This window comes from Callospermophilus lateralis, unplaced genomic scaffold (assembly GCF_048772815.1).
Source record: "Callospermophilus lateralis isolate mCalLat2 unplaced genomic scaffold, mCalLat2.hap1 Scaffold_1246, whole genome shotgun sequence".
Lineage (NCBI taxonomy): Eukaryota > Metazoa > Chordata > Mammalia > Rodentia > Sciuridae > Callospermophilus > Callospermophilus lateralis.
This window is the reverse complement of record NW_027512429.1, coordinates 26,755-43,659: the sequence shown is the minus strand read 5'-3', so window position 1 is coordinate 43,659 and position 16,905 is coordinate 26,755. Positions and strand designations below refer to the sequence as shown.

Genomic DNA, 16,905 nt, shown 5'->3' with positions numbered 1-16,905 from the left:
TTGTCAAAGCATTTCAACTGCTATTGTAATTTCTTTATCAAAATTCCTGCCTGTTGGGGCTGGGGTTATGGCTCAGTAGTAGATCACTTGCCTAAGGCAGGTGAGGCCCTGGGTTCGATCCTCAGCACCACATACAAACAAACAAAAAACAAATAAATAAAGTTAAATTCAAAAAAAAAAAAAATCCGGTCTGTCCTCAGGGTCAGGTGTACTTTTTACTCCTAAGAAATAAATTAGGAGAGGTGAGCATCCACTCTGTTCATAGTGACAGCCCAGAGGGGCACACTTCCCCATGACACGGTCCAGGCATGGGCCCCAAACATGTGCTGCTAGAGAGCTGTGTGGGTAAAATCGAATCCCCAGCTTCCCTCCCAGGCACTGCTGAGCATGGTATTTCTCTTGCAAGGAACTCTTCTCCTAACTGTTACCTCAATGCTTAGGTGGGGGCTGCAGGTTCCACTGAGATTCTGGTGGCAAATTGGGCTTTGTCAGTTCTCTTTGGAGGAAGCCTCCAGCTGGAGACTTAGATTGTTCTTTCCCTTTCAAAAACTAGATTGTTGGGGAAAACCATGCTGGAGGAGTGGGCATATGGTAGCGGCCAGAATGCCTGCTCTGTCCTGGTGAGGGTGCTGTCTTAGGTGCCTGTACTCCAGCTGCAGGGAAGGAGGCAGGCAGGGCTCCACAGGGGCCCTATTCATTGCATTCATGGTGCTCTCGTCCTAGTGCCTGGACAGTAAGTAGCTTCTTGTTCAGCAGCTAAGTGAGGGTCGCCCCCTTCTTCCAGGTGCCCTCATGTTGCTATAGGAACATGAGGTCACTGTGTGACTGGCTCATGCCAGGATATTTCTGCTGGTGCCACTGGAGGAAAAACAGCCTGGCATCCCACCTTAAAATTCCTCCTTTAGGATTCTTGGTAGTGCATAGCTCTGAGATGCTCAGGGAGCTCTCAGACAGCTCGTCCCATCAATCAAGCAGCAATCATGTTGCTGCCAGGGGATTCTTCTCCAAGTCCTAGGGGTTCAGTACCTTCTCCTGGGGCTCGAGGGCAGCTGGGAATGGATTGGCTTGTCTTCCACCAGTGAACAGAGGCTACAGCTGCATCTGGGGGGCCAGATGTGCATCCTGGTGGGTTCTGTCCACAGAGGATGCATAGTCCTACATCGGGGCAGTGTTGTGGACCTGAGAGAATGAGGTCTTGGAGATCGTTGAAATGATGATAGTGTTATTCTTCCATGATGACTTGAGTTTCAGCTTTGAAGAGTCAATGAGTTGCGGAATGGCAACTTCAGTGACCTGACCAAAGCCATTCAACACCAGCAGTTCCATATCTGAAGAAGAGAACATCTTCCTGACAAGTACACCATGGCATAAGATGGTCTGGATGAAGATGTCCTTCTTAATGACTTTCACCTTGATGGGTGTCTTCAGGGGAGACTCAGAGCTCAGCCGGGATACCCTCCCCACATCATAGTAAGGCTTCATCTTCACTGTAGTGACAGTAGTGACCACAATCCCATGCGGCATCACTATGCAATCCTTTCCTATCTTGGCAGCAGCAACAGGGGAAGGGATTTGCCAGGATTTCAGTTTATTGGGTTCAATGTAAGAAAACTCTGCAGTGACAGAGCCCAGTGTTGATCTGCTGAGCATGGGCCCACTGATCAGAAAGAAGATCTACAGCCTGGATGGCTGCTTCTAGAACAGGTTGAGAGCACAGTGATCAGGGCCAACAGACCTTCTGAGTACTGCCAGTCCTCTCTAATCTGCAGGTGTAAATCCTTGGACTTTATGTTCTGCTCAAAGGTGAACTCTTCCTCCCAAATGAGGTGAGTAGTATTCTTGGCTAGCGTGCTGGTAAACCTCTCAACAGGATCATTCAGCTGGGCAATGCACACAAGGTTAACGCTGCCCAAATATCAGGATCATTTAGTAGCGAGGTGCAGATGTTCTTCATTTGTGGTTTTAGTTCATGAGGTTTAGGAGGACAGGATTCTTGAGCAGTAGATGAAGTGTGCTGTAAATCTGAGCTTACTTTATGTCTGTGGGCTTGGTGCTCAGAACCACGACAGAAAGGCGGAACCCACAAAGTGGTTCAAAATATCCTTGAGGGTTTCAGATACTGCATTTGTCTCACCCACCTGGCCCTCCCTGGTGCTTTGGGCTGGATCTTAATTGTCACTTCTGGCACATGGATGCAGGACCACCTAATCTGGATGTCTTCTTTTTCTTCTTTCATGTGTAGCTCCAGCTGTAGATGAACCAGGGAGAGCTGTATGTCATACAGCTGATGTACTGAGCCCACCACTCAGGACACTGTCCCCTGAACTGAAGTGTCTTTCCCACCACCTTCTCCTGGGCTGACTGGACCACGCTGGAGACTTCTCCATCTGCCAGCTCCTAGAGCTGCAACCACAGGTCCTGCTAGAAGAAGACCTGCGGGGGGCCCTCCCTTTCCTTTTGGCCTCATGGTTCAGGGCAATCATCTAGGTTACCTGCCCCTGGTACCTCCAGCTGTTCAGTATCAGGATCCAAGAAAGCAGTGTGTAGGACTCCCAGCACTGATCTTCTTCGGGCTCTGCCCACTGCTGGGGTTGGGGAATGGATATCCAGAATATATATAGAATGCAAAAAATTTAACACAAGAAAATGAAACAGCCCAATCAATAAATGGGCAAATTAACTAAACAGACACTTCTCAAAAGAAGCACAAATGGACAATAATTATATGAAAAAAAAAGTTCAGCATATTTAACCATCGGGGGAATGCAATTCAACACTACATTGAGATTCCATCTCACCCAATCAGATGGCAATCATCAAGAATGCAAAAGAAGAAATGAATGCTGGTGAAGATATGGGGGGAAATGGAACACTCACACACTACTAGTGAGAACTGAAATTAGTACAGCCCTCTAGAAATCCGGATAAAGGTTCTCAGGATACTAAATACAATACTACTTATGATACAGCTGTGGCATTTTTTGAAAGGATTAAAGTCAGCATACTACCCTATAGTTTATTGTTTCTTGTAAAGTGCAGCACAATAGACAAGTTTTGGAATCAGACTAGGTGTGTCTGTCAATGGACAAATGAATAAAGAAAATGTGATATACACACATACACAGACACACACACATACACACACACACACACACACACACATACATACACACACACACACACAGAGTGGAGTATTATCCAGCCATAAAGAACAATAAAATCATGTCTCTCGTAGAAAAATAAATGGAATGGAGATCATAATATTAAGTAAAATAATCCAGACACAGAAAGACAAGTATTCCACAATTTCCCTCATATGTGAAGTCTAGGGATGAAAAAAGATATGTAAGTAGCAGGGAGAGTTATTAGAGAAGATGACGGAGAATGGGGAAAATAGAGGGTCATGGGCATGGATATCACTCTTGACACATTCAGAATTGGAAGTGCAGTCCCAGCTCCCACACTTTGAGAGTCCCTCCTGCTGAATTATGTACCTGGTATTATATCTAGACTACAAAGCTTTTTTAGCTCATTAAGAGCATTGGTGCCGGAGAGTATTAGTCAAATTCCCACCACTATAGTAAATACCTGACATAACTAACCAATAAAGAGAAAAAAGTGTATTCTGGCTCACAGTTTTGGAATTCATGATTGATCAGACCAATTTTTTTTTTTTTTTTTTTTTTTTTTTGTCTCTGGTATTGGACAACATATTGCAGAAGGAGGGCATGGCCAAGCAAAACTACTAGTCTCAAAGCCAGGAAGAAAAGAGAGAGAGGCAGAGAATTGGGTCTTAAAATCCCCTGATAACCTGAAGACTTCCCACTAGCTCTAATATCTAACAGATGTTTCAGCAGGTTCCAAGAGCACCACCCTGGGAACCAAGCCTTTACCTCATGGGCCTTTGTAAGATATTGCAGATCCCAACTCTAATATATCCAAAGTACAACACTACCTCATAGTGTATAATGACAGCACACTACTTTGGGATAATGCTGTTGCTGTGTTTACCCTCTGCTTAGCAATGTTTGGAGGTCTTAAAGGATGTAAAATTAGTAGATCTAGTCTGGATATGTGAACTTTGTGCCAAACTAGTTTGCTTTTTTGTTTTTGGTCTCTTTTATACCGTCCCATTTTCATATAAGCTTCAGTTCCTATATCTTTATCTGGCAACATCTATCCTAAGATTTAATGAGCAATTCCATTTGTTTTTATGAGCATCAGGAAAAATAGGAAAAACAAAGTCATTAAAAATTCAGGGAAATAATGTCTTTTAAAAGTATTTCAAGAATTAAAATCATTGTAGTCTCTACCTTTTTCCCTAAACGAGGTATGGCACATAAAAATTACATAGTGGTTGCTTAAATCAATTTTATGATGTATTCAGAAATTCACATTTCTGCACTCACAGCTCATCCAATAATCCAAAATGTCAAATACTTTCTTTTCTGAATTATTCAGCTTTCTGTTACTGTGATAAAATACCTGAGAAAAACAGACAAGGAAAGATTTGGGCTATTGACTTCAGAGGTTTTCATCCACAGTCACAGGGCTCCATTGGTTCTGGGCCTCTGGTGAGGGAGAACATTAAGGCCAGAAGGTATGGCAGAATAAAGCTGTTTACCTCATGGTCAGGAAACAGAGAGAGAGAAAGAGAGAAGCACCAGGGACAAAATAAATCTTCAGAGGCACACCCCAAATGACCCACTTCCAGGGGGGCTCAACTTCCTGAAGACTCCACTACCTCCCAATAGTGCCACCAACTGGGGACCAAGCATCTATCACTAGAGTCTTTGGGGGACATTCCAGATGCAAACTATAATATTTTCCTAAAAGGAAATGCTAAAAGTAAGAGGTAGCTCTCACACAAGTCCTTTAAAATTGCATGCCAAGTTCACATCTTAAAATCTGACCCTGATCAAGCAAACTGCATGTCCCAAGGTTCCACAGTGAACCCCACATTTTGTAAAATATCAAGCAATGTATCAAAATTAAGTGGCGTAATTGTAGAAATAGGCTTAAAATCTTAAACTCTTGGCATTTTTTCTTCTAACTATTCTTATATTAAAAAAAAAAGTTAATTGTCACAAGGTACAGTGGCACTCATCTTTAAACCCAGCAGCTTGGGAGGCTGAGACAGGAGAACTGCAAGTTCAAAGCCTGCCTTAGCAACTTAGGGAAGTCCTAAGCATCTCAGTGAGAACCTGCCTCAAAATAAAACAAACAAACAATAAAAAATGAAAAGGGCTGGGGATGTGACTCAGTGGTTAAGGGGGCTGGATTCAATTTCTGGTACAAAAAAAAAAAAAAAAAAAACATAATTTGTCAATGCATACCCAAATAGACAAAATAATAAGTTTGAGTACTTTACAGCATAATGAGGGGACTATAGTTCAAAACAAATTATCATATATTTTATAAAATATACCAAACCCCACACTCTAGGGAGACCCTATACACCAGCAAGTAGAGGTTAGGGGCTTCTCTTTCATCAACCCTGATGTCCAGAAACTGTTGGAGATGCTAATCACCAAAAGAGCAGAACCAAAAATGTAAAAGGAAAACACTAAGAATGGATCCTCTTTCAAACCAAGGACCCCAGACCACTACCTGGATTCTCTAGGACAAATGCTGAAGTCACTGGGGGGCAAGAGAGACACCACTGCACGCCCCTTCTGGAACACAAAAGGGAAACCAGGACAGCTTCCTGGTTCTCAGCATTTCTCTTACCACAAGGCCTTGGTGGATTCTTTAGAGCATAAATGCAGCCAGCTGTTCTGGGGCCTGCCCTCTCTGCACAGTGAGTTCCTGGTGGATACTGCCTGGGTTTCTGAGAGGTCTTCCTCTGCACAATTTAAAGCTGTTACAATTAACAAAAGTCTCTGATTCTTCCCCAGTTCAATCTTAGGCTGAAGAATCTCCACAGCTTTCCCAGAACCAGCCCTTGCCCAACAATGTAGCGCACTCTCAATTTTTAACCCAAACACTGCCCCCACCTGTGTGTCAGGTCCAGAACCACACCTACCTCACATCTTCTCTCCCAAACCTACCACCTTCTTCTCAACCCCATAAGAGGACACAGAAAACAATTTGCTCTACATCCCAGGAGGAGGTATGGCCTCTCAGTCCAACTGAAAATCACCATGTGGAATGGCACTTGCAGAATCAACAGAAACAGACGAAGGTTTTACTCCCTTTGCACCAAAAATCTCAGGGAGCCAACAGCCAATCAGCTCTCAGTCATCGCCAGGGCAATCACCCCTCCCTAACCCTCAAGTCTGCCTCCATCCTTCCTAGGGATTCTAACAGCACCAAGCTCCAAGAGTGACCAGAGCAACAGTCTAGGGAGGTTCATCACAGATGCACACCAGCATGGCCCTCCCTGCAGATTTCAAGCATCCCAGGACTTGACACAGCCTCAGGGCAAATTCCCAAGGAAGAGTTCTGGGTGCCAGGCCAAAAATAAGCATGGCCCCTTCTTGGCTGCCCGGCCCTCAGAACTTGTTTGTGAAAGCAGCAAAGGTGTGCAGAAGGTGAGGTCCAGGTGCTCTGAAAGATTCCTCAAGGGCCCAGACCAAGACCTAGAGAGAGACCCGGAAGATCTATCCTGGAATTCAAGAGGCACCTCAGTAAAAGTTCTGGAAAATGAAAAGGAGGATTCAGGAAGTGACTTGATGAGGCCAGGGAAGTGAGACTTAAGAAGTGACATATCTATGGGTTCAAACAAGAAACTTCTGGAAAAAAGCCTGCAAGATCATCTGAGCAGAAAGTTGATGTAGATCAATGAGGGCATAATCCCCACATATGTGTGTGGATCCTGTCTTGATGCCAAGCATGCTTCCCCAAAGTCCAACACCCACAAAAAAGAAGAAAAAAACCCCAGCAATCTAGCATACTCCAAGGATCACCAATCTCAGATGAACATCTCCCAGAATCTTTCCTTCCTTGATCTGGGAACTCTCTTGATTCTAGAAACAAATATTATGAGGTATTGAGTGAGACATAGGTTGAGTCCACACCTCCAGGCCCTTGATCCCATGACTCATGACTTGGTGAGAGACCACCCTTGCCTCTTACACAATCAGACTTTCTCTTGGTCCCCTATGACTCCAGGTCCAACTCTATTGCCAAGGTTACCAGTTTCCCAGAAGGACTTCCTTGGAAAGGTCCAGGAGAGAAGGTGATTTAAAAATTGTCAGTTCCCATCCTGCAGAGTCCCCTCCCTGGTCCCTCACCTGCAGAGATGCACAAGTCCAGGACAGGAATCCCACTGAGGCCATGAGCCCTCAGTGGTCCCTCCAGCTACACAGGAGGACCCCCTGCCTTCTCAGCCTTACACTTAAAGTCTCTCAGGCAGAACCCAGCACAGCAAGATTATCACAAGATATGCAAGGGACAGCCTCAAGCCCAGTCCAGGCTTGACAGAGGCCAGGTATGAGCCATGGGAGGAGAGTGGAGTTGTGGCCTCAGGAGATCCCTGTTCTGGTATGGCAATGCTGGAAATCAAAGAACAGTCCCAGTCCCAAGAAGACAGAGGTGGAGAAGGAGGAGCCTCCTGAGAGGGAAGTCCCTCCCCTCCCTGCCAGAGAAACGTTAGACCCTTTAGAAGACTATATTGAGAAAAGGAAGACTCACTTTCTGCAGTCACTACACTCTAATAAAAAAGGCAGAGGGCAGGAAGATTCCTTGCCACTACCCAGATCCAGGGATCAGTCACAAGCAGACTGTGAATGGATAATGAGATGGCCGAAGCCCAGAACATCATGACAGTTATTCAATGGATCCTGATGGACAAGATGGGGCATCAGCATGGAGGTGGTTCACCAGAGTTAAACTGACCTGAAGCGGAACCCCAGACCCTTGTGGTAGGCAATCTTGTCACCAGACGGTTCCCTCCTACACAAATCAAAAGAGAATGATGAGTCATATGGCCTGTAGTAACAATGCCAGCCTCAAGGGCCACAGCCTTCCTAATAATAACAGATGTATCAGAGACAAGGAGAGCAATCAGGCCTTGCTGCTCAGGGAGCCTGTACCACCAGCTAGTCCCTGCCAGCTTAGGCCAAGAGGGCAGGCATCTCAGGTCACCTCCATCATTACCAACATGCTGTCTTCAAAAAGGTTTTATCTGATCAAACATACCATGTTTTTTTAGTTTACATGGTAAGAAAGAAAAGTTTTCTTTCTGGGAAAAAAAAAAAAAATCAATCCATACAGAGAATGACTATTTTGTCTCATGTACATTCTTTGTGTGCTAATGGCTTCTTCCTATTGATATGTCTACTGCTTTCTAATTCACTTTTTTTTTCCTCATTAGAGGTAGTGGCTTCTGTCTATGCCATGTTGAGTCATAGGGAAGGGGTCAACAGCCCTGTGTCCCCTTCTGGACAGAACTATTTGTGCAGTAACTCTCCAGTGGTTTGGCATGATGAGTTCAGAGTGAAATGTTTGAGAAAAATATTACATGTTTTAGTCAAGGAAGAAGGTAGAGTGGCATGGGGTCATCTTAAGTGGTGCCACAGACAAGAAGCCCATGCCCTCCCAGTACCAACCACCAGCTTAGAGGAAGGGGACAGCAGAGACTAAGTTGTTCACCCCATTCCACCCTAGGCCTCTCTCTGCCCTGGTTCCCAGACTACAGGCCTGGAGAAGCCCCTTTAACTCTGACACAAATGCAAAAGGAAGCAAATCCTTCAAGCAGAGATGATAGATTTCTGAAGGGTATATTAATAAGCCTGTACAACACTGTCTCTTGAATTCCAGAAAAGATGAGTTGACAATTGGTAGAAAAGCCAAGACCAGGGCACTCAGGTTATGACTTGAAGCCTAGTGACCTTTACACATACATATAAGCTCTAGTTATGTTACCTGGAAGAAGTCGGGACTTAAAAGGGCCAAGGAGCCAGCCTGGGGTCACAAGAACAAGTCTCCTGGCTCTAGTCCTTGTTTGTCCCATAGATTTCCAGGGGGAAAGGCAATCAGACAGGATATGTTCCCACAAGGGAAAGTGACCTGTTCAAAATTTGGGAGTTTCCTGGGTAGGGTGACAGGTCAGGACTTGTCCCTTCTGGGCCTCGCTCTGATTCCAGTCCAGATTTCCTCTTCTCACAGCCTGTCCACTTGGGAAAGCAGAAAATTGCCAAAGCAGAGAGATGAGGATCCATTTCTCCATAGTGCTCCATGATGTGCCCTACATATAGTGAGCAATGGGCACTGCTCCATGGGTCTCATTTATTCCCTGGTGGGCAGTCCTGCTCCAGGAGGCACCACTGAGCCAGAAAACATGGCATGAGTTCTATTTCCATGCCTATCAAGATACTCCCTGTACCTGGAACTGAGCAGCCCTCAGGGTGTGGGTACAATCACCACAGGCCTCTTCTGAGCCTTTCACTCTCCTTTCCAGAGTGAAAGCAAAAATGGTCCTGGGCCAAGCACTTCTGGGTCCTCATGGACCCAAGTGGCAAATTCTGGGTGGGAGAGAGTTGAAAAGGTACAACAAGGCTCCTGAGGGGACAAGTGCCCCAGACAGTAAAGTCAAAGGACCAGTCAGAAGCAGGAGGGGACAAGTTTCTGGCCCCTCTCTTGCCATTAGCCCTGTCCAGGGAGGCATTCTACATTGTTATCTCTTGGAAAAATTCCCCTTCATAGACTACAATGCTGTTGACAATGTCAAGCACTTTTACTTATAAATAACTCGCACAGGAAGAAGTTCCTCCAAGTTTTCCCAGACACAGCTATACTTTCTGTCCTTCTCACCATGTAAACAGTATGACACATCCAACTCCACACAGTTCCAGTGGCTTCCCCCTGTGTTCTCTAAGGTTGGTCACGTTCATAACCATTCTTGTAACACAATCAATTGTAATTATTTCCAGGGCCAATATGGATTGCAGTATATTCCAAACAGGTGACTACTCAGAGGTCTGCTAGGGCGCCCCTCCCTGGGCTGGGGTATCCTGATCAGAACCTCCATCTCCCCATACACACATGGCCCATGCTTCTCACTCCTGTGGAACCACAGTTACGCAAACCACACAGGTGAATCTAACGTCCAGAAATCTATAAAATAATGTTGTGCCACCCACAGTGAATAGGGATTAGAAAATGCTAAGATCTCTCTAGGGAACATGGCTGGCACAGCCCTGCAGTCTGATCATTTTTGTGCATTTGCTTTTCTCACCCTCATTCACTCTCATTATGTCTACAGTTCTTCCTTCCTGCCTTTGTCCAGTACTGGAAATTGCTGCCATCTGCTCCCTCATGTTGTCACAATCTCTACCATTTGATGCCAACAACCATTTGACCAGACAGACATCTCTCGGCTCAGGAATCCTACTGAAACTTTGCAAGCAAGCCCATCCCACCACCCTTCTATATTCCTGCCATAATCTGTTGCTAGGAACACTTTACATACCTATCTCCAACATCAAGAAAAACTTCATAAGGTGCAGAAATTTCTTTTGTATGCTGTGGTCCCTGGAGTGAAACTTTCCACATTCTAGGTCTATGACTTAGGCAGTCACTCAGTGTCTCCAAACATCACTTCCTAAAATGAAAATGAATGTTAATAATATTGTCATGAAGAGGAAACAAGTTAAAATATTAAAATGCATAATTCCTACTAGACGATTTTGATATTATCAGTTTTAATTTTTATTTTACTAGTATTACCAACTTAACTGGATAACTTTTATATTATAATTGTTTTTATTTTTACTGCATGATTGCCAACACGTTAAATAATGTACACACAATTGTGATATATTGTTTCCAGAATTAAGCAATTCACTTTCTAGCACAAAAGCTAAAGTTTAATACACACTAGAGATTTACATTTCTGAGAAAAAAAGGAATATTCTTTCAAGTAATATTTCAAATTGTTTTTTGAACATGATATTTACCATGTTTCTACTAATTTACTTTGGTGTTAAAGGACTGTTTTCTGTAATCCCAGTTGCTGCTATTTTGACTGTGAACAAGCTGCACTCACAGAGTTCTTCAAAACTGACTTTGTTCTCTCCACACTGCACAGGCACACCTACTCCAGCCCTTGGGTGAAATCTAGGGACCCCATGGCTTAACTGCTTATGTTCAGATAAGGAAAAATTCACTAGTTCTCTCCAGGGGCAGAATGAGGTCTGGTTGCAGTAATTACTCTGCCAGTCCCAGGTTCATAGTCAAAACAGGACACTGCATTGAAACACAGAGTTTCTTTCTCAGGAACAGCCAGACTTACTGGAATCCTGCAGAGCCAGTCCAGCAAACCACAGATAACTTCTCCCTTCACATTTGGTACATCTACCTCTTTTGACAGACAGGCCTAGTGATCTTATCTCTGACCACATCAAGTCCAGCATCTACCCTGGAGTAAAAGAGCAAGAAAATATCACTTGATGGGTGCTGCTCTTCCCTGTGCCCACAAGGATTCTATCTGAACTAGACATGCGTTCAGAGGAGATTCCTTCATGGGCATTCCCTGGGGTTTCCTGGGCCTCGCTCTTGTAATTCCTCTGGCTGGTCCTCACAGTTTCCCACCTGGATCACCTCATCAAGTAGTACCCTTGCTGTCACCCTCTCTTTCCCCACCCCAGGGCTCTCAAACTGTGGTCTAACTTTGGACCCTGTGGTGGGAAAGCAGTTATTCCAAAGGCAGCCTCTTCTTGTTTCTAGGTACTACAGCTCTCTACTCTCAGATGGCTCAAAGATGGTCATAAAATAGTGTTTGAGTTCTCCCAAATGCCAGAAGGAACACAGGCTGGTTCTCACAGCTGGTTCCTACATGGGAATTGTTTGAAGAAAAACTGAGAAAACTTAATTTGGCAAAGCTTGCCTAAAGAAAGACAAAGAAAAGAAAAAACGGTTCTAGCACAAGGTTGTACTTGGGACCCAAGACGATTAACCCTACCACCTCTGCAGATCACACTCACCACCAGAAAAAAGGAAGTGCCATAACAGAAATCATCTGATTGGCTGCAGTCAGCATTTCTGACCATATGCACATGGTCAGATTAGTCCATAGCACATGATTGTCTAAGCTGCATTGCTGTGATTGGCAGAGACTTAGTTGCTTGGTTACAAGCGAATTCCTGCCATTATGTAGAGTTATAGTTTATTTGTCTGTTATAGTACACCATGTATAGAGGTCATTTTGGAACAAACTTTATTACCCAAGTACAGTGACAGGTTTAGGACAAATTTATTTTAGTTTTATAATAAGCCCCATTTCATCTACAATTGGCACACAGGATCTGTTTGATTTCAGGACAGACTTTACAATTTCACAATGTCAAATTAGTTAGATGAGCCAGACATAGTGGTACATGCCTATAACCCTAGCGAGCCAGAAAGCTGAGGAGGATCACAAGTTCCAGGCCAGTCTTGGCAACTTAAGAGACTGAAAGCAACTTCACAAGACTCTAATAAGAAATAAAAAAATAAAAAGGACGAGGGGGCTATGGTTTGGCAGTAAAGCATGCCTGGGTTCAATCTCTAGTACTGTCCTCCCAAAAATGTTAGATGGATCTTAGGTTTTACATTTTTGTTATGCCTACAATAACAAGATCACTGGATGTGCCAAGACAGCAGAGCATGAGTATATAAATTGAGAACAACAAAGAGGAACATGTCAGGAGGAAAAAGACAGTAATACATTCTTTCACAGACTACTCCTTGAACCAAATGAACCAAAAGCCAACAATTCAAGGTTTAGCCATTAGAGGTGGTTCTGAAATAGGATAAAAGAAAGAAGCGTAGGTAGAAAGGAAAAGAACAGGGAAGGGAGTTAAACTGTAACTTTAAATGAGAAGCTCCATGAACATCATCATCTTAACTCCCCAAGTTTGTTTTCCTCTGGACATAAAATTGTTTAAAGTTCCTAACATCTTGGGAGTATTTTATGTCCAGATAACTACTGCCTATGTGCACTGCTAGGTTACACAATATATTTTCTTTAGACTAAATAAAGCCAAGAGAAAAAAATGTAGAGACCTATGATATGAATATGTTCCAAACATTATCTATGACTAAATATTGTCAATCTAAAGATCATGACAACTAGACCATAGTGAAGCACCCTGTTCTGCATGATTAAGAACCTTGAGCTCACCAGGCTGGACCACTCCCACCTACTTCTCACATTTACTGTTTACAAAGTCTCCTGTGAAAAAAGATCCAAAAGCATGTCCATTCCTGAGATGGCCCACATTCTCTGTTCCTGGAAGTGTGTTGAGGGCCACAGCTGAGTTGGGATGACGCATGGCATTTTTGCCAGAAGTAGTGGTTGAGAGATGATGCCAGCGAGCCATTAAGATGATGACTTTTGAGTTCCCCTGGAGTTCCCGTTGAGCTCTCGTGGGGATTCCTGAAGAGTTCACGTTGGTTGGTGAAGTTCCAGTGGTGGGAGTTCCAGTTGGTGTGTGGTGTGTTCCTGGAGGAGGTGGGTGGGTGGCGTTCGGGAGAGTTCCCAGGGAGTGCGCTGGTGGAGTTTGGAAATAAAGTTTGTTCCTGCTTGAGTGGCTCGTGATTTGTGCCCAGCTGGACTGCTGCAGAAGTGTGTATTCCTTGCTTTCCCAAATAAATAATTTCTGTTTATGACTCTTTCTGACACATCCTGAAATTCTTTTCTCTGGTATAAACAAAGAACCTATCAGGGTTGGGTTGAGGTCCCCTTCTTCTGAGGGACCTCTTCAGACCCCTGTCAGGTAACAATTTAACAGCATCTCAGTACCACTGGTCACATCTGGCATTTGATGGTGATCAAGGACCATCATGTGCTGCAAAGTAGTGTTATCCAGACAGTGTTCAACTTTGCATTCAGTCTATCAGCACAAGTTCTAGTGATATGAAGACCCATTTGGGCAAAACCAGGCTTGCCAACAAGTACTGAGGATGCAACAAGCCAGCTGTTAGCAATTCCCACAAACAAACCAGGTGCAGGAAAGATAGGAGAGAACTGATGGAGTCATAAGCCTAAAATGAGAAACTAGGAAGGAGCACAGAAAAATTCCTGCTACCAGAATAAGTTTCCAATCTCCCCTTTGTGGTTTCTCTACCCTCCCACTTTCTTTTGTGTTTTGTAATACTGGAGTGTGAGCTTATACTTGGAGGCATTTTATCAGTGAGAACCCTGTGATGCTGCGCTAAGGAGGAGGGCAGACCTTCAGTAAGAATATCTTGTAATTCTATGATAAGCTTTTGGTGCTACCAACCTGTGGTCATGGTAATTTAATTCAAAGACCATTTATGTATTGCTAATTTGAATTAAAAATCTATGTAAGGGCACATCTATAGACATGAGGTTTCAGACTTAATTTTTTCTATCTCATGTACTAACTGGAAGATTTGTCCTTATTCACCTTTTCATTGGGTTTGTAGCCTTTTGAAACCTACAACTGTAGGGAGAATATTGAGTTCTATATGTCCCTTTTATGGACCCAAGGACTTTTCTAGTTTCCCTCATGTGGTCACTTAAGGATTTACGGGGTTAAAAAACAACTCAAGATCAGCCATGGACACTCAGTTTAACTTTAAGAAGGCTGACATTTCATTTCCACTGAATGTAGAACATTAATCTGGTATTTGATTTTGTTTAGTAGAAAAATAAAATACACATAATTGTTCATAGGTAAATTGAAATAACCATCTTGATATTTTAGGCCTCAGATAAACGACAACATATACAAAAAAAGCTCATTCTTTAACTTCTTGGAGAATTCTTTATTCTTCTTATTGTACTATCTTGTCTAATATCTGCATAAGGCACATAGTTTAAGCAATAAAACATTGCAATTTGCACAGAGAAAGCATGTGGAAATCACCATTCATTCCAGTCAGCATCACAGTTGCAGTGGAATCAATGCAGTTCCCCCCCTAATTCACAAGTACCCTTTTGAGTATCAGGCAGGGAAGCTTCCCAGTAAGTGTGTATTTCATTGGTTCTTCTAACCTACCACCTCACTGGGGTTCCATCTGAGAGACAAGTATAATAAAGGTGAGACCTATTTGGCCCCCCACTGCCTGCCTCCCCATATCATTCCTTTATTCCCTTCTATGTAAAATATAGACTATTTTAGAAATGATCACATCTTAACTCTGCAACAGCATAGTTTTTAATGGACTTCTGAATGTTTAAAAAAATTTTAATATTAAGACTTAAGTTACCTTGTTTTTTTTTCTTTTATTAGAATATAAACAAAGAGTCTTTACTCATTCAGGCATGATATTTACAGATTTTACTTGACGATTCCAATTATAGAATTTATTGGGAAATAGAATTCAAAATACAATTGTCACCAAAATAATCATCAGACTAATTTATACACTGAACTTATAATCTGTTTGAGATCATAAAATGCCATGAAAAAAAGTTATTATTCAAAATATGATTTCTTTTCTTTTTTCATTAAAGTAACATTGATACTTCCTATTGTGTGTTAAAAATTCTTAGGGACACATGTTTGTTTGTGCCTTTTCTTCTACTAAATGGCTTGGCTCTTTATTTGGAAACTATGGAGATTAACCTCCTTCCTGCTGCAGGTGAATAACTCTTCAACCAAACATATCTCCGTCCTCCAGCACCACCTCCTCAGGGTCACCATAACTCAGCCATAGAGAAGGAGGCCACCTCAACTCTAAGGTCCTCACCTTGATGCTAAAGACACTGGCAATCCTCAGTCTAGGTGAGAGTGATGGTGACTATAAAGTGGATGGCTTACAGGTAGGAAGGGGGAATTCCCCCTCCACAGAGAAGCAAGGTGAGAGGTAAAATGGAGGTGACATCAAATCAGTTAAAAAGATGCTTGTCCTTTTCAGCATGTCCTTTCAAACCCATCAGCTGTCACCATTAGGCCACAACTGAGAATCTAGAATGGGACTCCTCATCTCCCTAATGCACAGCAGCACTACTCATGATGGCTCCCTATTAAAGAAGCCCTCTGCTTCTGCTGACAACACCACCAGCTTACAAACACACCAACTTCATTCATCACCACCCAGTCCTGGACCAGTGGCTGAGGCATGTGCAAAGAATCAGTATCAACCACCTTTTTCCTTTTTTAAAATGTGCTGCAAACTTATCTCTAGGAACCAGAAACTTCAACACATATTTCATAGATGTATTGAAATATGTGTTGAAATTTTAAAAACATAATTATTCAACATTTGTTCTTTCATAAATTTGAACAGCAAAGAAATTCTTACATATATAACACTGACATTTCCTATTGTGTGTTAAAAATTACTTAGAGATACATGCTTATTCTTTTTCCTCTATGGCGTGGCTTGGCTCTTTATTTGGTACTATAAAGACTCACCTTCTTGGTGCCCAACCTTTTCTCCCCAGGCCAGCTGGAAAACCAAAAAAAAAAAAGAAAAAAGAAAAAATTGCTAACCTATGGCTCTGGTCTTGCTGCTCCTGGGTCTCCTCTTGTAATTTTTCAAGGTATTGGTTTTCCAGTACTTCCTGAGAATTTGTTTTCATAAAAATTTCTGTAAATAAAATGGAACTGTATCTTGAATGTCATCTGCCCATCTATCCTGATGCTATTTGCTCCCTGTATCACAGTCATCCTGTAGTGCTCTCTCTGCAGCACCCTCAGGAAGGCTCCAGTTGAAGGCTTTGGTTGGCATTACTCCTTCTGCACAAGGGTAGCATCCACGTTCTGCATACCTATTTGCATCAATTGATGATAAAAAGCCAATTAGTGCAAGAATTTGAAGGAATTTTAGGCTACACTTGCTGCCTCTCTTATCTCCAGTTTAGAGCTTCTGGAGATTCATGGGTCTGCAACCGAATTTGTTTGAATTAAGTGTCTACTAAAAATTCTCCAGAGATCGCATGTAAGAAATTCATATATTTTGAGTATGTATAATGTACTTCCTTTATTTTCTTTAAAAAGTGTTTAACAA

At 42.9% G+C, this 16,905-nt stretch overlaps 1 pseudogene; it reads right to left on the bottom strand.

Moving 5' to 3' along the window:
- Positions 1-542: 542 nt before the first annotated feature.
- LOC143382682 (C2 domain-containing protein 2 pseudogene) lies at positions 543-3,649 on the bottom strand (annotated as a pseudogene).
- Positions 3,650-16,905: the final 13,256 nt, after the last annotated feature.